This window comes from Octopus bimaculoides, chromosome 25 (assembly GCF_046866305.1).
Source record: "Octopus bimaculoides isolate indiv1 chromosome 25, ASM4686630v1, whole genome shotgun sequence".
NCBI lineage: Eukaryota > Metazoa > Mollusca > Cephalopoda > Octopoda > Octopodidae > Octopus > Octopus bimaculoides.
In genome coordinates, this window is record NC_142952.1 from 15,284,244 (window position 1) to 15,309,692 (window position 25,449).

At 38.0% G+C, this 25,449-nt stretch overlaps 1 protein-coding gene across 16 annotated transcripts in view; it reads right to left on the reverse strand.

Annotated features, from left to right (window-relative positions):
• The window catches only part of LOC106882225 (E3 ubiquitin-protein ligase TRIP12), a 135,675-nt gene extending 112,365 nt beyond the window's left edge, over positions 1-23,310 (reverse strand). For 5 of the 16 annotated variants that reach the window (XM_089341705.1, XM_089341699.1, XM_089341695.1 and 2 more), the window contains exons 1-2: positions 23,204-23,310; positions 14,540-14,633 (exon numbers count right to left, since the gene is read on the reverse strand). The gene's annotated coding sequence lies outside the window, so the exon portion shown is untranslated. The other 11 variants (XM_089341700.1, XM_089341696.1, XM_089341689.1 and 8 more) reach the window with 4 other exon arrangements.
• Between the last annotated feature and the right edge of the window lie 2,139 nt (positions 23,311-25,449).

Consider the following 25,449-nt stretch of genomic DNA (forward strand, 5'->3'; position numbering starts at 1 on the left):
ATAGATCCTTATGCTGTGAAACATTAACAAACTTTTTTCTTTCTGCCTCTCCCCTTGCTAAATGTAGCCTCCCTTCAGCAGTCACCAAATCTGTCAAAGGCCTTCTCAAGACCAGCAAATGCTATGTATAAGGACTTACTTCTAGCCATGTATTTCTCTTGTGGTTGTCTCACTAGGAATATGGCATCAGTGCTACCTTTTCCTGGGATAAAAACCAAACTACATCTCATGCAAATTAATCCTGTCCCTATTTTATTTAGCATTAACCCTTTCTGTAACCTTCATAACCTGGTCCAACAGAGGCGATTTGCTGTACTTGAGAAGACACGTAAAATCACTGCCATCCATACACACAAGCTTGTCCTTTGCAGGCGCTGGTGCCACATAAACACACCCATGCCAGTGATACATAAAAGGCACTCAGCACACTCTGTAAAGTGGCTGGCATTAGGAAGGGCATCCAAATGTAGAAACCATGTCACAAAGGGCAAGTGGAGTCCGGCCAGCTCCATGTCGTGCCAGCATGGAAAACAGACCTTAAACGATGATGATGATAATGATGATCATGTACTTTCCTCTATAGTACATCTCTAATTAATCTAGACTTCATGTCTTTTATTAAACAATTTAGGCAAACCCAGTCCTGTTTCTCTGTCTTAAGGCAAAAAGCACGCATTTCATCTTCTCTCTCTCCCTATTTTGTTATCTTTCTTATACCTTACCATGTGTTCCTATCCACCTACGCATAACATACATTTTGCCTTCCCTCTTTTATCATATCAATCTATCTACTTCTTTATTCCTACCTCTCTCTTTAACCCTTTAGTATTCAGATTAATCTATCAAATGAAATGCTTATTTATTCACATTGTTTTGAATTACTCATGCTTTATCTCATAGCTTCGAGATTTTGATGATGTGATTGTTTACTTTTAGAATGACAGTGTAGGGTAGGTGTGAGAGGCTGGATCTGGCTGGTTTAAACATAAAACAGGTAGAATATTTGGACCAGATATGACTTGGTTAAATGCTGAAGGATTAATGTCTTCTCACCATGTGTTTTTTTTTTCTTTTTTTTTGTTGCTGTCCCTCTTTCTCTCAATGTCTTTCCCACTCCCTTTCTATTAATTGATCTAAATATAATTATTATTATTATTTCCATCTTTCCTGTGAAAATCTCCTTAGCAATTGTTGTAGCTGCAGATTTCTCATAGTCCACGTTCCATTTCAGTCCCACTGCGTGGCACCTTGGGCAAGTGTCTTCTAATATAGCCTCCAGCCAACCAAAGCCTTGTGTGTGGATTTGGTAGATAGAAACTGAAAGAAGCCCATTGTATATATATATATATATATATATATATATATATCATCATCATCCTTATCATTTAACGTCTGTTGTCCATGCTGGCATGGGTTGGATAGTTAGACCAGGACTGGCAAGCTGAGGGGCTACACCAGACTCCAATCTGATTTGGCTTGGTTCCTACAGTTGGATGCCCTTTCTAACACCAACCACTCTTAGAGTGTAATGGGTGCTTTTACATGCTACCGGCACAGGTGCCAGTTGCATGACACCAGCATTTGCCACAACTACGATTTCATTTGGCTTGATGGGTCTTCTGCTCAAGGTCTCGGTCATTTGTCATTGCCTCCATGAGACCCAATGCTTAAAAGGTGTTTTTTACATGCCCCCATATATATTTATGTGTGTGTGTCTCTGTGTCTGTGTTTGTCCCCCACTGCCCACCATCACTTGACAACCAATGTTGCTGTGTTTATATCCCCGTAACTAAGAAGTTTGGCAAAAGAGACTGATAGAATAAGTACTAGGCTTACAAAGAATAAGTCCTGGGGTTGATTTCTTTGACTAAAACCCTTTAAGGCTATGTTCCAGCATGTCTTCAGTCAAATGACTGGAATGTGTAAAAGAATATATATTGGGGGAGGGGAGGTCAAACAGGAGAAATAAATTTGACACTCAAGAGTGTGTGTATAGGTTAGGAGGTGCAAACAGGTGAAATAAACTCAATATTTAAGAATATACTGGGTCATGAACTGAAAGTAGGAAGGCCATGGGATAAATAATCTGCATCAACTTGCTATAAAAGCAAGTAGTAATTTTACCTTGTCCTTATTATTAATACAAGTTTTGAAGAGTGCAGTTTGATTTTAACAGTTATTTTTTCAAAGTTACAATGGAAGTGACAAAGGAGCATATTCGGCATATTTTGCTATATAAGTTCAATAAAAGCAACAACACAACAGAAAGTGTGAGGAATATTAATGCAGTATATGAGGATCGGACAATAAGTGTAAACCAGTATGAACAGTGGTTCCAGAAATTCTGAGCTGGAAATTACAGCCTAGAAGATGTGCCTCATCCTGGAAGATCTGTAGAGCTCAACAAGGACATCCTGCAAACCCTGGTGGAACAAAATCCCATTGTAACTGTTGAGGAACTAGCAGAGAAGCTTGGATTTGGTCATTCAACCATTCATCAACACCTGTATGCCATCGGAAAAGACAGCAAATTGGGTCAATGGATTCCTCACAAATTTCTGAGTTTAATTGCGTGCAGAGAATGAATGTGTGCTTTTCTTTGCTGTCACATCTCATAAATGACCCTTTTTTTGACCAAATAGTGACTGGTGACAAGAAATGGGTTCTCTATAAGAATGTCAAGCACTGAAGACAGTGGGTAGGGAAAGGAGAAACACCAGCACCCCAGGTTAAAGAAGGTTTTCATCCATGTAAGGTGTTATCTGTTTGGTGAGATATGAAAGGTTTAATCCACTTTGAACTTCTAAACCCAAACCAAATGATAACAAAGGAGATCTACTGTGAACAACTTGAGTGCCTTAAGTCAGTGCTAGAAGAAAAACGACCGTCTTTGATTTCAAGATGAAAGGTGTTCTTCCATCAGGATAATGCTCAGCCACATACAGTGAGGATGACATTCCAAAGGCTGGAGCAGTTTGGAAACGATGCCCCACCCACCATCCATCTGATTATCACTTATTCTGTGGTCTTTAAAGTCATTTGGACAGAAAAAATATGAATTATGGAAACAAAGTCAGAACAGTACTGGAGGAGTATTTTTTGTCATGGACAAGTGAATTTTGGAAGAGGGACATTACAAGTCTACTAGATAGATGGAAGAGCATTGTAAAAAATGAAGGAGAGTATATTTTAGATTAAAAAAGAACTTCGTTCATCTTAATTTTGAAAAATAAAAGAAATATAAAAAACTGCATTATTTATGGGATGACCCAATGTGTGTGTGTGTGTGTGCATGTATGTGTGTGTGTGTGTATGTGTGTGTGTGTGTACACATCAATTATATTAGAAGATCATACTGGTAACAAGGGATTTCTCCCTCAGAATCAAGAGCAGATTTCATGATGCTTATATACAATATGCACTGCTGCATGGCAGTGATATGTGGGCCTTGGAAGAAGAAAACATTAAAGAAACAAGGTAAACATGCTTCACTGGATGTGCCATGTTAGTATGCATGAACAACAGAGTATAAATGAACTGAGAGAGGAAACTGGGTACAGTAAGAATGAAATATGGTGTGCAAAGGAAAGTAGACTGCATTGGTATAGACATGTGATACAAATGAAGGATGAATGTTACATAAAGAAGTGTTGTGTGCTCCAAATGAATAGAATCTGTGATAGGAGATCAAGGAATACATGGAAGAAACAATTGGCCCTAAACGTGAAACAGCAGCAACATATGACAAACAAATGCCTTTATGGAGACTTGCCGAAAGTTAGCAAGAAGATCAGGTGAAGATGGCTGCAACTATCTGATCACTGCATGTGCCACCCTGAACAGGAAGCATCCAAATTAGTCTTGTGGAACCCACTTCATGGTAATGTAAGAAGAGGAAAACATTGTTACATGTACAATACCAACTTGATCACAGACACTGGCTTCGAATGTATCCAGGACCTCGAGGCAGTGATGTTGGACTGAGAAGTGAGGCAGGTAGATTTTGTTGTTGTGGTTCAGGTTGGAACCCAGCCATAAAAAAAAGGAAGTGGTGGAAACTGATCTCCAGGCACTACACCTGGCAAAGAAGATGACTTTATGTCTGTCTGTCCTTGTTTGTCCCCTCTTTGTAAGGCCTTAATGGCCAATATATATGAAATAAAGAAGATGACAAAGAACTGTGTTGACTGGTGATTACAGGAGACAGCAAAAAATGCAGTCTTCTGTACCAGCTTCTGAAAATGCCAGCTAAAATAGTGGTTTGTGCATGCACCACTACCCACTGCATATTCTATGCTCCTGCACATCTCCATCCCATGTACTATATCTTATCTCTTCACCTCAAGCCATATGTAATTCAAGGACCGGCATTTGACATGTACAAAATAAATCCCTCACCCTCCTCTCTACCTTTCTTCTCTTTACCTATACACTGTACCATGCCACCAATGCCAGCATTCTGAACCCCCTCCACTTCTACCATCCATATCCTCCTTCTATCTTTCCTGATGCTTCAGTAAGGCAGGGATGAGACTGAACCCATGCAACCTTCACTCACTCAACTTAGTTTCCATGCTCTCATCTATTCACCTTCTTGGCCATGTTACATTGAATTTGTGGTCTGGCTCCTCCTCTTCTATGACCTCTGTTAATGTCTCCACTACCACCACCTCACAGCAATAAACACCCTGCCCCACATTATGTTGTAACTTCTCCCAAAATGCCCCTCACATACACGACAATAAATCTGTTCTGTGCAGCATGAAGTAACTTCTCCCAACACATCGCCTAAAGTTATCACTCTATTATGCTCTCATTCAGTGGTGGAAACACTTTTAACCCTTTAGCATTTAAACTGGCCATATCCAACCAAAATATCCTGCCTGTTTTATGTTCAAACTGGCCAGATCTGGTTTCTCATACAATGCCATTCTAAAAGTAAATAAACACAAATTTTGAAATCTTAAAGCTTTGAGATAATGTATGAATTAATTCAGAACAATGTGAATAAATATGCATTACATTTGACAGACTAATTTGAACACTAAAGGGCTAACCTGCGAGTTAGAACATGTTCTAACTAGTGGTGGTAGCACAAAAAAAAATATCTACTACACAATGTGAAGTGGTTGGTGAATTGAGCAGAGAACAACACAGGGTTTCAAAGAAGTCATTACTTTCACTGGGGGTAACACAAATTCACCCATGCTGGTGCCATGAAAGTGGTTGACAATAAGAATAGCATCCAGGCACAGTAACAAAGCAGAAGTTGATACGGTTGAACTGTCCAACCAAGGCCACCTTGGAAAGTAGAAACTGTAAAATGATGACAAATTTTTATTCAGCTTACCTGCTAATTGCGACACCAGTGATTTCTCAATCAATGTTTAGCTATATCAATATTGGCCGATTTTCTCCTAGCATGCAAAACTGACACTCCATTGGTTACAACAATTAGGGTTCCAGTTGATCCAATCAACAGAACAGTCTGCTCATGAAGTTAATGTGCAAGCGGCTGGGTACTCCACAGACATGCATACCCTTAATGTAGTTCTCAGGGAGATTCAGTGTGACACAGAATGACAAGGCTGGCCCTTTGAAATACAGGTACAACTTATTTTTGCAAGCAGAGTGCACTGGAGCAATATGAAATAAAGTGTCTTGCTCACGGACACAATGTGCCACTGGGAATTGAACCCATGACCTTATGAGCATGAGCCGAATACCCTAACCACTAAGCTACAATGAGTAGTAGCTTACATAGCAATAGTGATAATTGTAATAAATAATTAAGTGAGAGGAGATTGACACATAGTTTGAGATGGGGGTAGAGGTGAATGTAGTGAATAGTGAACAAGGATTGGCCTGTGGTCAAAGTGAGTGGCAAACAAGGTGGAGGACAATCAATGGCAGATATAAGAATGAGGTATGGCAGGGGAAATGATAAATAACAAGTGGAACAGAAAGAGTGTTCAGTGGAAAATTAAGTGGAAACAGATGATAATGTGACTGAGGGATGGATGTCAAATGGAAGTGGTTCCAAGCAGAGGGATGACTGGTAACACAAAAACAGGATGAGATATGCAATTCTGCATATTGTGCCACAGTTAAATGGGGATGGGTGACAGGAAGATGAGAGAGTGGAAAAGGTTTGACAAAAATAGATTGGGTCTGAGGGCAGGCCCCAGTTATGTTTATTGATATAAATGCTTTCAGGACCTATTTTGCCATGATGCACAGATTTTCTTGAGCACAGCATATCATCAATTATCATGGTCCTTTGTCATATCTTTGATGGCATTCAACATCTTAAGATCGGTCTTCACCACTGTGTCCCATGCTTTTCTGGGTCTCCCTCTTCCATAGGTTCCATCCACATGTAGTAATTGTCAAGTGTTTATGCAGCTATCCTCATCCATACACATCACATGACCATACCAGCATAATTTTCATTCTAGCACAACACATCTAATGCCTTTGACATCTAATTTTTCTCTCAATACAGTTGCACTTGGTTATATAATCACACTGACATTGCACATCCATCAGAGCATATTACTTCATTTCTTTATAGTCTTCGCCTGTCTTCTGCATTAAGGGCCCATGTCCAAACAACCATGTAGTATTACTGTTTGTACAGAAGCATCATACAATCTGCATTTCACTCTGACAGAGAGGAATTTTGTTACCAGCAGAGGTAATAGCTCTGTGAACTGTCTCCAGGCAGTTCTTGTTGAAGCAACTATATTTTCAGAACATCCCCACTCACTAACAATAAGGCCACCAACAGAAACTATCTACTACCTCTAAGAATCCTTCTGGGCATTCGAGAAAATCTATTTCTGATGTAACCTTCCTGATTATTGCTCTTGCACATCTACCTCATACATCATCTACTTTCTCTGTTAACCTTCCTGATTCCACAGCACCTCTTGCATATCCTTAGTTTGCATTTGGTACATCATATGGAATTTTAACTTACATATTTTCTACATATCAAGCAGGACCATTTTCTTGAAAGGCGTAGAGAACTGTCCATTTTTCTGCTTAATTTAGTTGTTGCTCAGTTATCTTTAAGGCCCTTTCATTCCAAGTTTTGCTTCTATATCTGTAATTTCTACAGATACAGCTTTAAGAATGAAGTCATCAGCATGCAGCAATGACTCGTCTGAAATTCCCGCTATGGCCTGAAAGACAATGATGAATACGAGGAGACTGAGAACTGAGCCCTACACTTTGCTAACTCACCTTACTGACAGCACCCCTGTACATGGCTTGTACATGGCTATCATAAACCATTTTCCTACTTCTAGCTTCCTGATTAACTGCCAGATTACAGAGCAAGGGACCCTGACAAAGGCTTTCTTCAGGTCAACGAATGCCAAGTGCTGTGGTTTACTTTGAGCCAAATACTTCTCTATTAGGAAAAGAGCATTAGTAGTGCTTCTTCTTGGCATAAAATCAAATTGCATCTCATTTAGGCTAACTCTCTTCCCAGATAACCATGCTATAAGTCTTTCTGTAACTTTCATGACCCAGTCCAACAATTTGATGCCACTGTAGTTTCTTTTCGCTAAGGCATCTCCTTTATCTTTGCAACAGCTGACCCGCATGCTGCTACACCAGTCGTTGGCTATGATACCTACCTGTACAACCTAAATGACTATGCAGGTGACAAGGCAGTATCCAACTCTGTCAGATATTCTAAGCATTCTCAATGGTAATTCCTGATGGACCAGGGGCTTTCCCTACTTTCATACTGTTTTTAACTTGGATAGCTGGTGCTTTTGTTGAAACTGTGTTGGGAAAACATACTTTCACCCATGCACTCTCCAGATCTGATAGCCTTTCATAGTAGCAATGCCATACCCACTTCTTTCCAGAATAACAAAGTGCAAGTTTACCATTATCCATCCATACACACTTCTTACCCACATCTTGATTCTCTGATACACTTTCTTACAATCAGGCAAAAACATTTTTATGTATATTGGTTGAGGGAATAGGAACAACTATGCTGATGCATTCTGTATCTGTGGGTCAGGTGTCGTTATTAAGAATGCCACCAAAGGAGGAGATATTATAAAAAAGTGAAATCTTAGAAAAAATTATTTTTCACAGCTTGCCTGTTGTTTCTTGCAAGTCCATTGACTACATTGAGACCTTCCTCATTTAGCCTGCTGATTCAGCCAGCAACCACACATGTGGACATGAGCAACTGAATTAAGATACATCCTGAGTGATGGTATGGGGTTGAGGTGGATATTCCATGAGCTGGGAGGATTTTTTTTTAAATTTGAAATTAGGAAACATTTTTTTCTGAATCATAATCTCCATGTTTTACCACATGGAATTCTCAAGAAATTTTCCTCTCATCCAGGTCTGTTATTTCACCCTTTAGTATCATGAGCCAAATGCCCTAACCACTAAGCCACAATGAGTGGTGGCTAACATAGCAATAGTGATAAATGTAATAATAATTATGAATATAATTGTGTGAGAGGAGACTGACACATGGTTAGAGGTGGAGGTAGAGGTAGAGGTAGAGGTGGATGTAGAGATTAGTGGACAAGGATGGGCCTGTGGTCAATGGTCAATATGACCACATTAATTCGACCACATCTGGCCCAAATATTCTACCTGTTATGATCAAACTGGCCAGAACCAGCCTCTCACACCTACCCCACAATATCATTCGAAAAATAAACAATCACATCGTCAAAATGTCAAAACTACAAGATAATGCATAATTAATTTAAAACAATGTGATTAACTTTCTGGCATTCAGATTACTATGTCAAATGCAATGCTTATTTCTTCACACTGCTTTGAATTAACCATGTTTTATCTCATAACTTTGAGATTTCGATGATGTGATTGTTTTATGTTAAAACTAACCAGATCCAACCTCTCACACCTACCCTACAATGTCATTCTAAAGATATACAAATACCCCATTGAAATCTTGAAGCTACAAGATAATGTGTGATTAATTCAAAACAATGTGAATAAATTAGCATAATATATGACAATGAAATCTGAATGCTAAAGGGTCAAGTGCCACAAAAACAAAAATAATACAAAAATAAAGAAACTATACTGCTCAGAAGTTACATCAATGTGTTTCTCTCCCAATTTTTAAACAGACATATTTTGTTGTAACTGATTTTTTTTTTCACCCAAACAATTTTCTTTTATAATCTTCCAGAATGTAGCAGAGTACAGGTCCTTTACAACAGGGGTTTTCAAACTGTGGTCCGCAAGGACAAGACAGGGTGTCCGTGGACAGCAAATACTTTTTATGGGCAATTTGATTTTATATATGTTTTTTAATCAAAATCTTTTAATTGACAATAAACCTATTTGTTAAATACTGTTAAATAAATAAATGTAAAAATATATGTTATTTTAAGCAAATATTTATGTATAAATTTCATAAGCATTTATCCCTAAGGTAAAGCCTGAAATATAAAGGGGTCCACAAGTCAAAAAGTTTGAAAACCCCTGCTTTACAATATAGAGAAGTGGACGGTGACCTTGAGAATATTTTCACCCATGGTTGTGAGTGAATGATATGTGTGTGTGCATCTTTTATCTTGCAGCATCAGATTATTATCATTTATTTTGAAGTTTGCAAAATTCTTTGAATGGTAAAACTTTCAATAATGATGATGACCTGAAATCGCATTTGCTTCAGTTTTTGGCCTGATAAGGACCAGAAGTTCTATCAGCGTGGAATCATGAAGTTGCCAAAATGATGGCAAAAGGTCATCAAACGAAATGGGAAATATATAATTGATTAAAGTTCATTCTTCGTATGGAAAAAAAATGGCATTTATTGCACACTAAAAAACTGAAATTACTTTCTTGCCAACTCAATACGTATGTATGTGTATGTATATGTATATGTGTGTGTATGTATATATATATATATATATATATATATATATATATATATGTATATGTATATATATATATATATATATATATATATATATGTATATGTATATATATATATATATATATATATATGCATCAGTTGTGGCGTGCAAGAGAGACGATTGCGCTGGTATGGACATGTGGTGAGAATGGAGGAGGATAGCTGCGTGAAAAAGTGCCACACCCTAACAGTTGAGGGAACCCGTGGAAGAGGTAGGCCCAGGAAGACCTGGGCTGAGGTGGTGAGGCAAGACCTTCGTACATTGGGCCTCACCGAGGCGATGACTACGGACCGAGACCTTTGGAAATGGGCTGTGCGTGAGAAGACCCGGCAAGCCAAGTAAGATCGTTGCCAGTGCCCCTGGACTGGTTCTTGTGCGGGTGGCACATGAGATGCACCATTTTGAGCGTGGCCGTTGCCAGTACCGCCTGACTGGCTCCTGTAGGATTTTCGAGCGAGATCGTTGCCAGTGCCCCTGGACTGGCTTGTGCGGGTGGCACATAAAAGACACCATTTCGAGCGTGGCCGTTTTCGTGCGGGTGACACGTAAAAGCACCCACTACACTCTCTGAGTGGTTGGCGTTAGGAAGGGCATCCAGCTGTAGAAACTCTGCCAAATCAGACTGGAGCCTGGTGTTGCCATCCGGTTTCACCAGTCCTCAGTCAAATCGTCCAACCCATGCTAGCATGGAAAGCGGACGTTAAACGATGATGATGATGATGATGATGTATATGTATATATATATATATATATATATGTATATGTATATATATATATATATATATATATGTATATGTATATATATATATATATATGTATATGTATATATATATATATATATGTATATGTATATATATATATATATATATATATGTATATGTATATATATATATATATATATATATATATATATATATATAAACTGGGAGACAATCGCCAAGGACTAGCAGCTGGTCATTGTGAAGAGAACAGACCAGATGGAAAATAACAGATGTCAAAGACACAAAGCGTGACTCACACTTCCTCGTCCTCTGCCAACCCCCTACCGTGATAAATATCCCCAGTTCTTCTATACAGCCCTTGTCCTGAACAGTCACCTCAGGCACCAGCACCCTTTAGGATGAAGAGGCTCAAATTAACTACTTGGATATGAGTTAATGGTGATGACTCACTTCCCCCCCTCCGCACGCATTAATCACACTTCCTTCACAATATCCTGCCACTTATATTATAGCATTCAAACCTCAAGGGTATGCCCTGGCACTTGCCACCATCTATAACTCTCTCTTTCTTTACTCAACCATCCCATTTATATTCTGATCCCCGTCACTTGTGAGTATGCCTGGCATTTCGCCACCATCTCTATCCTGCTGTCTCCCACTCTCTCTCTCCTTCTCCTGCACTTCTCTGGGGTTGGGTAACCATGTATTTCCTTTGCAGTACCTGTTTATATCTTCATTCCTGATCTCTCTCTCTCTCTCCGGCCAAATAATCTTGTACTTCTGCTACAGCAAGACACCTGTTCCTGTCTCTCTGCCTCACAATAACCTTTCATCATCTGACACAAGATTGCCTCCTGCAATACACCCTCCCCTCTTGAAACTATTTTTTTTTTGTCTTGTAAGTATTTGGTGGCCCTGTCAGTGCAAGTGCCACTTAAAAGTACTCAGTTCACACTGTAAAGTGGTTGGTGTTCAGAAGGATATTCAGCTGTAAAAACCTTGCCAAAACTGACCACACCTGTGCTTGCACCACATAAAAAGTACGAAGTCCACTCTACTGAGTAGTTGGTGTTAGGAAGGGCATTCAGCTGTAAAAATCCTGCCAAAACAGTCACAGAAATCTGATGCAGGCTTCTGCTTGGCCACTCTTGTGAAATGGTCCCACCCATGATGCTAGCATCGAAGGCAGATGTTAAACAATGATGATGATATAAATATATATATATATATATATAGATATATATATATATACATAAATTTTAAAATGCAGCACACACATGTGTGTGTGTGCGTGTGTGCAAGAGAGAAGACTGCTGGTTTGGTCATGTGATGAATATCAATGAGGACAGCTGCATAAAGAAGTGTCAAACTCTGATTGTGGAGGGTACTTGAGGAAGGGATAGACCCGAGAAGATGTGGGACAAAGTGGGGAGAAAGGATCTTCGGATGCTGGGCTTCATTCAGGAAATGACAAGGGACTGGGAGATGTGGTGATTTTCTGTACTTGATAAGACATGTCAAACTAAGTAAAATCCCTGTTTTCACACATACAGGCTTGTTCTTTCAGGTACTGGTACCACTTAAAAAGCACCTGTGCCAGTGCTATATAAACGCACCCATGCCAGTGGCACATAAAAAGCACCCAGCACACTCTGTTAAGTGGTTAACATTAGGAAAGGCCAGAGCTGACAAGGTCAAAGAAAAACAGTCTGAAGACAAACACAACAGCTGTGGATTTGTGTTTCTGCTTGAACAGACATCATCAGAACAGAAACTGCCCTCCCTAATGTATGAGAGAGATTGGAAACTAGTCTGTACTCTAGTTTAAATTTTGCTATTCAAGAAGTTTGTACTCTTGAGATCTTTTAGTGGAACCATGCCTCAACAGACAGCTGGAGTCTGGACTGCTCTCTGCTAGCAAGCTCCATGTCAAACTGTCCAACCCATACCAGCATGAAAAGCAGGCATTAAACAATGATGATGATATATATATATATATATATATATATATATATATATATATATATAAGTGAAAACAAGCTAAGCAAAATAACTTAGAGTGAGCAGTGGCATGTATTTGTGCAACACAGATAAATAAGGTTATGTTAATTAACATACAAAAGAAATTCTTGATTAACTAAAATTATCTTTGCCTCTAGAGAGGGTAAACCAATCACCTACTAGCAGTTAGTATTAATTTCAAATGAAGGGAAATAATTTGAAGAATCAAAACTTCTCTAAAAGTGACATGCGATTAAACCCAGTTGAGAACTTCAAGCTTGATGTTCTGCCAAATTACTAATATAGCAGGAATGGGGAAACCCGCAAGGTAGCTTCAAGTGAAACTAAAAATACACCAGCCAATCAGAATAAATATTTGTCATCACTGTGGTATTAATTTGTTTACTGTCTGCTCAGAGATAAGGCGTTCTTAGAGTCCACTGCAGCCAAACATGTCTGGAGAAGAATGGCAAGGATGTAGGATATTCACAACTCTAGGTGTATTGCAGAAATTAGAATGTTCTGGTGAGGATGACTGAAATTTCAATGAAATGTATCCTGCAGACGATTTAGGAATGGTTGATGAAGGTGAGAAATTTTGAAGCTGAAGATGAAATCGGAAGTGATGCCCACAGTTTACAAACTGAAAGTGAAAACAATTTACTGCAGAGAGAAAAAAGACAAAGAGTGACACACTAAAGTGCAATACTGGAATCACACTGAAAACGCCGCCAATTTTAAGTAAGAAACTTAGTTTTATATTTTTTAACAAGTTGTTTTCATTATATTTCTTTCTGTTTGCAGAATATGTATTTTAAAAAGAATTGGCTGTAGAACTTAAGTCCAAGTATGAGTAATATCTCCTTGGCCAGAGCTAACAGGGTCAAAGAAAAACAGTCTGAAGACAACATGACAGCTGTGGACTTCTGTTTCTGCTTAACAACAGAAATTGCCCTACCTAATCTTCAGTTATTGGGACAGAAATATATATACAAAAAAAGAATATGTCTGTATGCATGTATGTATATACATACATATGTATGCATAAATGTGAATGAATGGATGAATATGCATCCATGAGTGTATGTGTGAGAGAGATTGAAAACTAGTATGTACTCTAGTTTAAATTTTGTTATTCAAGAAGTTTGTACTTTTGAGGTCTGTTAACGTTCCTACAACTTCAAGGTCTTACCCACTGGATAAAATGAATTGCAATGGCATGCATCTTCTCAATATAAGGTTCAAATTAGATGGAGGCTGAATCCAGTTTTATTTCAGTAATCAAGAAGATGCTTTTTCTTGTTGCTTATGTAAGAAGTTAGTTTTGTATCAATATATTTGCATTCTGTTGTTCTATTCCACAAATATAAAATGTTTCCATTCTATATGTTTCAAACAAAAAGGGAATCATTAGATATTTCTTTTTTCACTTTAACATCAACTCAGAATATAAGCTCACTAGGACACTTAGTCCCTGATTGATCAGAGCTATTATCAAAGACATTCCAGCCACGATCATCCTGTCTTTTATTCAGACAATGTTATCTAGGACTACATTATCCAATGTGTGCTAACCATTTTCTTCAAGATTTGAGTGTGTGACTTTAGGGAATTTTACTGTTATTTCTAGGAAATTGAAAAACCACATACAGCCCCACCTTACCCCAAGCAGTTTTTAATAGTAATGGGAGAGTGATGATGCTAAAGCTGCTGGGGGGAAGCCACAGTCAGGGTTGTCAAATTAATGATTTAATGTTGAAATCACAGTCACATAAAGGATGATATTAGAAAGAAGTTTCATGCAGTCCCAAGCAGGGAAACCATATTTATGAATAAAGAATGGACAATAGATGTGATGTGAGAAACTTTCCATACCTTCTATGTTTGTTGCCAAGATGTCTTCAGTGTGAGATAAAACAGAATTACCAAAGCATGAAGAGGTCATTTCTCAGAACTGGTGAGTCAGTAACTAGAAAGAGAGATCAAAGGGAAATAATGAAATAGAAAACTAGCTGAATCAATATTTTATCGCTTTAAAGGCAGTGAGCTGACAGAATTGTTGTCATGCCAGGTAAAATGTTTAGTGGCATTTCACCTGTCTTCACATCTTGAGTTCAAATTCCACCAAGGCCAGCTTGACCTTTCATCCTCTTGGGGTCAATAAAATAATGTACCAGTTGAACACTGGAGTCGATGTAAGCGACTCCTCGCCTAAAAATTGCTGGCCCTGTGCCAAAATCTGAAACCCATATTTTATCACTCTTAAAGGCAGTCAGCTGGCAGAATTGTTAGCATGCCAGGCAAAATGCTAAGCAGCATCTTGTTCATCTTCACATTCTGAGTTCAAATTCCACCAAGGTCAACTTAGCCTTTCATTCTTTCAGGGTCAATAAAATAACTACCAGTTGAACACTGGGGCCAATGTGACTTACCCTCCTCTAAAACTGCCTTGTGCCTAAATTTGAAACCATTTTATCATTTTTATAGTGTGATGAGGAGGCAGAGTTAGTGGGATGTTAGGCTTATATCATTTACCCTTTTTTTTATTATTATTTGTATTTATTAATTAGGAGGAAGGACAGTGCTCCTGAGATTAGTGAGAGGAAATTATCCAAAGACTAGACACTTGGCTTAAATGCCAAAAAATGAACTCCACAAAAGACGTCCAAGAATCAAGTATTGTTCATGATACAAGGGAAATAACTCATACACAACGAAACTACAACGACGATGTCCCGTTGATTTCAGACTTCCCACCATCCGCCTCCTCTTCCTCCTCTCCATCATCATGAGAAGCAGCAACAGCATTATTCTCATTGTCATCATCGCTGTCGTTATCAACGTCACAGCTAACATGTAATGCAGTGGACTTTCGATTAGCTACTTCAAATCTGGAAGACGTCAACGTTAACATATTAAGCTTATGCATCTTGGAAAGTGAAAATTTTTTTTTTCACCTTCTCTACAATACTGTCGTCCTATCATCATTATCAACACACTCACATATAAATATATACATACACACGATATAAATGGCTTCCGTAACCTAGGTGACCAAGTCAGTAGTGGGGAGTGGATGCTCTGAGAGCATAGCTACTACAACAAGAATAGCCTGGGCAAAGTTCAGAGAGCTCCTATCTCTGCTGGTAACAAAGGCCTCTAGCTCAGAGTGAAAGGTAGACTGTATGATGCATGCGTGCGAACAGCCATGAAACATGGGGTGTGACTGCTGGGGACATGTGTAGGCTTGAAAGAAATGAAGCCAGTATGCTCCACTGGATGTGTAATGTCAATGTGCATACAGGACAGAGTGTAAGTGCCCTGAGAGAAAAGTTGGACATAAGCATCAGATGTGGTGTGCAAGAGAGACGACCGCGCTGGTATGGTCATGTGTTGCATATGGATGAGGACAGCTGTGTGAAAAAGTGTCACGCCCTAACAGTAGAGGGAACCTGTGGAAGAGGTAGACCCAGGAAGATGTGGGATGAGGTGGTGAAGCATGACCTTTGGGCCACACAGAGGCAATGACAAGCGACCAAGACCTTTGGAGATATGCTATGCTTGAGAAGACCCAACAAGCCAAGTGAGACCGTAACTGTGACCTATGCCAGTGTCACACAACCAGTCCATTAAAGATTGGTCGTTATTTAGTATATAATTTAGTTATTGTAGGTTTACTATTAATACCAATACATATATACATAGAGTTATGTGTTTCTTTGTTGTTTAATTTTAAAGTTAGTGCTAAATTCTACCTATATTTAGATTGAATGAATGTGGTTATTAAGCTTTCACTTTTATTATACTATGGAAGACGGTAGGGAATAAAATGTATGACTTATTAATTTACTTATTTACCGATACTGTTGTACATAGGGTAAATGTGTTTGAAAGTTGTGGCTTCTTTGGTATGTTTGTTCCCAAACAACACTTATTTTAATGATGTTGACACCGCCGGATTGAATGGCACTGCCCAGGTGTCGAAACCATAATGATATCCGTGGGACAGCTGATGATGGAGGTATGTTGGATTGTTGGTATAGCTGTTTTTGTATCTGTGGAATAGTATTATAACACATCTTTTGATATGTGTATGTGTATGTATGTGTGTGTGTGTATATATATATATATATATATATATTGTACACAGTACACTCTGTAAATTGGTTGGTGTCAGGTTTGGCATCAACTACAGTAAGCAAGCCAAAAATGGAACAAAGCATAAAACGTGATCCTTTGACCTGTTTGGGGAACAGTAACTCCAAACAAGAACGACTTGGACTGCATCAATAATTTGTGTAACACACGTTAGCATGGAAATCAGGACTAACATGATGATGATTGTAACCAGAAAACCATTATCCATTGTTACATTTTTTTAAGATGATATGGTGTGATCTGAGGGAGATTTAGCAGCAATTTCTAAAGTTTCATCATTAGGTCATGGTCCAAATTTCTGCAAGGAATGATGAAAAATAATTTTCAAATTTTGGCACAGGGCCAGCAATTTTGGGAAAGGAGTAAGTCAATTACATCGACCCCAGTGCTCAAATGGTACTTATTTTATCAACCCCAAAAGAATTGAAAGGCAAAGTCAACCTCAGTGGAATGTGAACATAAAGACAGACAAAATGCAGCTAAGCAGTTTGCTTAGTGCAGTAACAATCCTGCCAACTCACCACTTTGGAATGATGAAATATTATCACCAGAGGAATAATATTACAGTGGGAAGGTCTAATATAGAGTAAAGTCATTGTAGGAGAATTTAACCTCCTAAAATACTTTCACTTGAAATACCACAGTAACCAATGACTTTCAGGTTACTTTGTGTAACTCTTGTAGTTACAAGCATTGTAGGTCAGAAAATTAGAAATCTTAGTTTTTCCATCCACTGCTTTCATGGATTCCCATGACTCCCTGTTGCCATCCAATTCCATTATTATGAATTTGAATTGCGAACTTGAGTCATAGTGAATCTTTCATTAGCTGATTACACAACCATGGACATCACACATATGGATGTGTTGCAGTTACTCTCTTGACAGAATTTCGTGATCCTGACTGTTGATCTTCAAGGATTTCTCTGCTCAGCATCAATGTAAGAATCACATTTGACTCGGTTGAGCTCTTCTGCTGCTTCTTCACAACCCACCATGCTGCAGTCCCTTGGCTTCGCCTTATCCCTGGCAGGGTGGTTGAATGGGTGCTATACCTTGCCAAAGGGCAACCAGTAACTATCCAGAGCACAGTCGTCATTTTGTGAGGTATTTTCAAAATACCCACATACCCCATTCTTCTGTAGACCTCCTAAAAGAATAAGGAAGAGAAATCCATTACGAACACCAGTGTGGTCCTTCATAAACAAATATAGAAAGTGTATATAATGTAATACTCTTTGCTTCAGAGTCCAGCCACCAGGAAGCTAGATGATAAGCCATGTTGTTGTTGTTGGCACTCCGTCGCTTACGACGTCGAGGGTTCCAGTTGATCCGATCAACGGAACAGCCTGCTCATGAAATTAACGTGCAAGTGGCTGAGCACTCCACAGACACGTGTACCCTTAATGTAGTTCTTGGAGATATTCAGCGTGACACAGTGTGACAAGGCTGACCCTTTGAATTACAGGCACAACAGAAACAGGAAGAAAGAGTGAGAGAAAGTTGTGGTGGAAGAGTACAGCAGGGTTCGCCACCATCCGCTGCCGGAGCCTCGTGGAGCTTTAGGTGTTTTCACTCAATAAACACTCTCAACCGCCCGGTCTGGGAATCGAAACCGCGATTTTATGACCGCGAGTCCGCTGCCCTAACCACTGGGCCATTGCGCCCCATTTAGAAAGAGGAGAAGCAGAAAAGAAGAGGTTATCCAATGTTTCATGGTGTGAGGACCAGAAACATGAGGTGTTCCAGATTGTTCTGCAATCTGGAAATACGCTTTGCCAAATACTAACTTGGCTCTTTTTTAATACGTGCACACACATATGAATATGCAAACATATATGCACAGACATTTATACATATATTGCATACTGGCATAGTACACAGTACTTGAAAGTCGCTGTCCCTTTTTCAACAGCCAGCTGGCGTGCTGGGTTTGAGAGGAATCAGATGAAATCCTTGGCCATTTGCTTAAGTAATTCCCCGAAAGTCGTTAAGTTTGTTGATTCTTAAAAGAGTTACCTCCCCTTCTCCACTGCCAATGACACAAAGCAAGCCTTGAACTCCGAACGCAGAACCAAAATGGATTTTGTTAAGCATTCAAACATTGCACCATTTCACTACTCTGGATTGGTACTTTATTATCAATCCTGACTCATGGGGCTTGCACTTGTGGACAGCTATCTCTGCCCCAACAGTGGTGAGCAGAGATATGGACCAGGGGCCAAGAACACCAGAGGTTTCCATGGCTACAGGCTCAACCATAAACCTGTCAGAGAGCAACTGATACCATGGCAGTTTTCATAGGCTTAAGGAGTTTCCTTTTTTTTTTTTTTTTTCATAGAACTTTCAGACCCATCATTATCATTATCATTTAACATCTGTTTTCCATGCTGGTATGGGTTGGACAGTTCGACAAGAGCCAGCTAGGCAGAAGACTGCACCAGGCTTCACTGTTTTGGTACGGTTTTTATGGCTGGATGTCCTTCCTAACACCAACCACTTATGGTTCTGTTTCATAAGCTGTTGTTTGACATCTTGACACTAGCCACCGTGAATCGCTTTTAGGTTCCATTTCTTCTGTCTGTTCATTAACCAGCACACATCATGATTCTCAACTCATCCTGTTTGTTTTCTCCTTTTTTTCATTTTTTTTTAAATATTTTTTTTAATGATGGTTGGTTTTGGAAGTATGCATATAACCATTCACTATAAAACATGTATGTATAAAACATTTCTAATATAACTCTTCATGAAGGCAGCAAGCTAGCAGAATCATTTGCACACCAGGCAAAATGCTTAGCAGTATTTCAATCCGTCTTCATATTCTGAGTTCAAATTCCACCAAGGTCGACTTTGCCTTTTATCCTTGACTTCACTGGTACCAGTAGAACGCAAAAAAGCACCCAGTCCACTGTAAAGTGGTTGGCGTTAGGAAGGGCAGTGAACCGTAAAAACCATGTCAAAGCAGACACTGGAGCTCGATGCAATTCTTAGACACATTGGTTCCAATCAAACCGTCCAACCCATGCCAGCATGGAACATGGACGTTAAATGATGACGACACAAAAACACACAAAAACTCAACTGTAAGTTTCAAACAGTTGCAGTGAAAACGTCTGCGTGACAAAATTGAAGCAATGCAATGAAAATTTTGGAAACACCAAGAAATAAATGAAAAGTTAATAATGAAACGGTTTTCATTTTTTTTTTTTGTTCTTCGAGGAAACATTCATTGGTTCATACACACACACACACTCATACAGACACATGTATAGACATACACACATATTCATATGCGCAGTGTAGCTCGGACGTGATGAACAATTCACAACACTTGACACGACCACACTTACGGTAAGCTGTTCACGTGATCTGTTTGTTTACATAGCAACGTGAACTGTCACTTGACAACCGACCAACTCAACATCAGTGACGTTTCCTAGTTACACGACTTAACACAAGCGATTACGTCATATAAATTCCGAGACAATTTAGAGAACATATTTCGTATGTGTATTTCGTGTGCAAGATTCTTGATGTGGATACGTGTGTTGAAAGAAATACAATTAAACCTTGGGAGAGGCATTATGCCGGTAATAAACACACGCACTGGTTCAGTCCTTTATTAATTTATATAGTTTTTTGTTAAATTATTTCAGTGGAGAGACAAGTTACTGAAGAGATTGCAAGAGTGCAATGAAATAATTTAACAAAAAACTATATAAATTAAAGGACTGAACCAGTGCGTGTGTTTATTACCGGCATAATGCCTCTCCCAAGGTTTAATTGTATTAGAGAACATATCTATCATTTTTCTATGCTGCCAATCATTCTAGGAATCATTTTAGGATGATTTTTGGCAATATTTAGGTGATATTCTGTCAGCCTGTCTGTATGAGAGTGTGTATATATATATATATATATATATATATATATATATACTTTGGTGTGTGTGTGTGTGTATGTATGTATGTATATATATATATATACACACACTTTGGTGTGTGTATGTATGTATATATACATATATACTTTGGTGTGTGTGTGTTTATGTATATATATATATAAATATATATATATATATATATATATATATATATATATATATATATATATATATATATATACTTTGGTGTGTGTATATATATATATATACTTTTGGTTTAGAAACTAAACCAAAACTGTCCGACGAACGGGAACGTGAAACTCTGAGTAACAGTTTTATTAATAAAGCGTATTACTCTACCTCCGGTATTCGAGTACTATTTTCCACCTTGTTTCACATTTATGTGCTTACTCTAGCTATCATTAAAATATCAGGTCGTCCGCACTGTCGGAGAGACAAGCGGTATAATTAATTGTAAGAGTGCAAATTGTTAGAGGTTACAGGTTATCGTCTGTGAATGATTTATTTCAGCGAATAATATCAAGGGTGTCTGAAGATTCTATTAAGGCCACACCGATTTCAGCATGGAGTTAACTCCACGAATGAGATTTAGCGAAACCCTTGCAATATGAGTGTTTCGTAATAATGTGTTAATCTAACAGTGAGAAGACAAATGTCATTATTTCCGTTTCCATCTAAGATCAATCGCAATATCATTCGTGTTTTGTTTTATAGACTCTAGAACAATGAAAAGCAGATCCGTTGTCGATAGGATCTGCATTCAAGACATAAAAGGAAATAAATAAATACCACAAATCATTTTGTCTGACGCTCTACGTATTTAACCAATTCGTAACCCTGGGGTGAAACGAAATTCACATATAAAAATGTAGATTTTTGTGTGGTTTTTAAAGAAACACCAATTTCTTTTCGCTGTAATAAAAAGAAAGAGCAAATATATTTTATAGGCATTCCTCCTTCAACGTTTAATGCCCCCCATCCAATTTATGACTACTATTCACGAAAAGGAGGCTTGAGATGCTAGAAATAGCAAACTAACCTCCTGCAAAAAGCATCTCATCGTCTTATAAGAAGGACACGTTGTACAATGTAGCTATAAATATACGGAAATAATGATCATGGTTGTCACGTCTTTGTCTGCATAATTAAGACTGACCTGGGGCTATAAACAGCCTACACAAAGACGGAACCTCCACACGGCTACTTGAGTTGCTAAAAATAGCAGCCAAAATTCCGTCGAATTACGACTGTCTTAAAAATGCAAAGATGCACAATATAATAAATGCAGTCCTAGATAGAGTGTGTACGATTAACGACATCTTTAACGTTAAACATATTAGTGCTATAGAAAATAACCATATTACTGAGAATTAAAAAGAAAATCTTCAGAGCAGACTTCTTTTTTTTTTAAAGAAAATATCTTTTCTGGTGTCCTTTTTTTTCTTTTAGCAGGCGAAGTATTTTGATGTGTCTTTATCTGCTGGAACTAGTGGGGGGAAAAATACACGTCTTTAGAGAAAGATTTTGGTTGTTATAGTTAGTTCCACAACATCGCAAAACAGGGAAAACAAAAACAAAAAAAGACGGAGAATCGAATCGAAGATTTGATTCATCTTCACTTTTCAAACGAAATATTAAACATGAAGTCTCCAAAATATTTTTAACAAACGAAGCATTTTATATACAAGTAGAATAAATAAAGAAATTACAAAGGTTCAAATTATGATTGAATGACTATTAAACAATATGTGGACGTACAATAATGTAATGAAAGAGATCTATTATCTAAGTATGACCATTATCTGAATTAAACGACGTAGACATATCGAAAATGTTATTCTAGAAAATAATCAGAATAAAAATCACTTTTATTCAAGATAATAACATTTTATCGCTTCTACTTACATGTATATTTTCCGGTAATTTGTGAACTGTAGGAAAAGCTTACGTATTTCGCCATAGCAGTCCTTCAATGAACAAGCTAAATAGTCGACCTGCAAACAAATACCCTCACTACAGACTTCCAAAAACAAAGGACACGTTGGATAATGTAATTCTGAAAGACAGGATGGTCATGGCTGAAACGCCTTCAAAGGACTTACTACATTCAATTAGAGAGAATCGTTAGAGCGTCGGACAAGATGCTTTGCGAGATTTAGTCACAGCGCTTTACGTTCGGAGTTCAAATTTTGCCGTGGTTAGATTAGGCTTCCATATTTTCGGGGGTCGATAAAATAAAAATATCAGTCACGTACTTACTTCTTCGATGTATCCTGGATGTAAATGGAATTATAAATAATAGAAATCGAACTAGGACCGACCGGAGACTAAACAACAACAACAACAACGACAGTAACATTAATTCACAGATTGTCACGTTTGCAACCGAGGAAGTGATTTCATGCTGAATAATCAGACATTAAACGAAAGATAATAACACATGTTTCCAGTAGAAGTATTAACATATATATTTACCCGATCATGAAATGGCGAAAGATCGATTCCAGCTTACTTCGACACATAATCGATACGGAAGAAAACAAAAGAAATACGGCAATCTGGTTTACGACATCTCGATTTACGACAATTAAGATCTTGATTTATGGTAGACCTACTGCAAAAAGAAACCCGATCTTTTGACTACATTTTGGGACAACACATTTTATCGCATTTGGACAGTGACACACATTAAACTATTTAGAAAAACAAGAAATCCTTTCATAAATAAAGTAGGACTTGTGTGTGTCTGTGTATATATATGTAGAAAGACTTCCGCCCCCTCCCCATTTTCTCCCAAATTTATTTATTTAAAAAAATTTTTTTTTGCCCAAAACCCCCCTTTTTGAATATGGAGGTTCCGAAAAATTGCCAAAAATCGGCATTGTTAAATTCCACCACCTTCCCCCCTCCAATTCTTCAATTTTGACTTTTTTCGCCAACACTCACCCTAACCATAAAACCCTAAAACCCTAACTCTAAAACCCTAACCCTAACCGAAACTACGGAAATGTTTTGAAATTTTTGTCCGAATCATAATGTCCATATTTTTTCACATATTAAAAAAAAAAAATTCTTAAAAAAAATTTTACAAAAATCTTTGGAAATTTTTTTCAGAATCATAATATCTGTATTTTTCCGCATATTTTGAAAAAATCTTTTCTGAAAAAAGTAGCCCAAGGCTATAGTAGAAGACACTTGCATAATACGCCACTCAGTGGCACTGAACCCAGAACTATGCGGTTGGGAAGCAAGCCTCTAACTACACAGCCATGCCTACATATATATAATCATCATCGTTTAATGTCCATGTTCCATGTTGGCATGAGTAGGACAGTTGATTGAATCTGAAGGGCCCAAGAATTGCATCATGCTCCAGGATCTGCTTTGGCATGGTTTCTATGGTTGGATGCCCTTTCTAACACCAAACACATTACATGTAGTGGGTTTGTTTTCCATGCCGCCCACACTTGTGAAACCACCATGTAGTTTGCAAGACTTTGAACCTCGAAGGAGGAACTTTATGCTATGGGATAATATGAGAGAAGAGGCCAGAGAAGGCCTGGTTTCTTGCTGTAGAGGAACGACATGACTACTCACATTTTGAAAGGCAGGGTAAGAATGATCAAATGAAGCTGAAGCCATAAATAAATAGACACAGGCATGGCTGTGTAGTAAGAAGCTTGCTTCCTAACTACATGGTTTCAGGTTCAGTCCTACAGTATGACACCTTGGGCAAGTGTCTTCCACTATAGCCTTGAGCTGACCAAAGCCTTGTGAGTGGATTTATTAGGCAGACAGAAACTGAAAGCAGCCCATCGTATATATATATATATATATATATATATATATATAAATATATTCTTTTACTTGTTTCAGTCATTTGACTGCGGCCATTCTGGAGCACCACTTTTAGTCAAGCAAATCAACCCCAGGACTTATTCACATTTTCCTTCTGTCAGTTTTAGAACATATCCATGTATTCTCTCAAATACATTCTTTACGTGTTCGATATGTTGCACCCAAGACTCGCTCTTTATCAGAATGTCATCTAGGTATACGATGGTGAAGTCGCAATCACTTAACATCGCATCCATTATTTGTTGGATTATAGTGGGTGCCACTTTTACTCTAAATAGCAGTCGTTTGAACTTGTACAGTCCCTGGTGTGTGTTGATTGTTAGTAGATTATGTAATTTTCTAACTAAATTTGAAGGTACACCTCTGATCAATCTGGTACCAGACAAGGATTCTGGATTATTTTTTATATTTACTTTACATGATTACAATCTTACGTTGACTTTCAAGTCTTTCTCAATTATCTCTCTGTAGGCTATTTCCAAAGTTTTATTTTCATTTCTCTATTATTAATTTTACTCGCATCTTTATCTTAGTAGAAACTGACGGATAAAGAAATCAAACTACATAAACAGCAGCAAAACTGTTCAGTAATTAAATAACACTAACATATTTTTATAATATATATATATTATATATTATACATACATATTAACACTTTACAGTATACTTACATATATATCAATTAGAAAATGGAGGATAATATGCTGTACCCAACGATTTGCAGACAGTGTATCCCGTTGAATTCATTAACTTAATTTGTAACTAAAGTGACAAAAAACCACAAAGTACAAGTGTTTATGACAAACCATGTTATATTGACAACCGGGTTTACAAATAAAAGTACGTAAGGAATTTGAAAATAA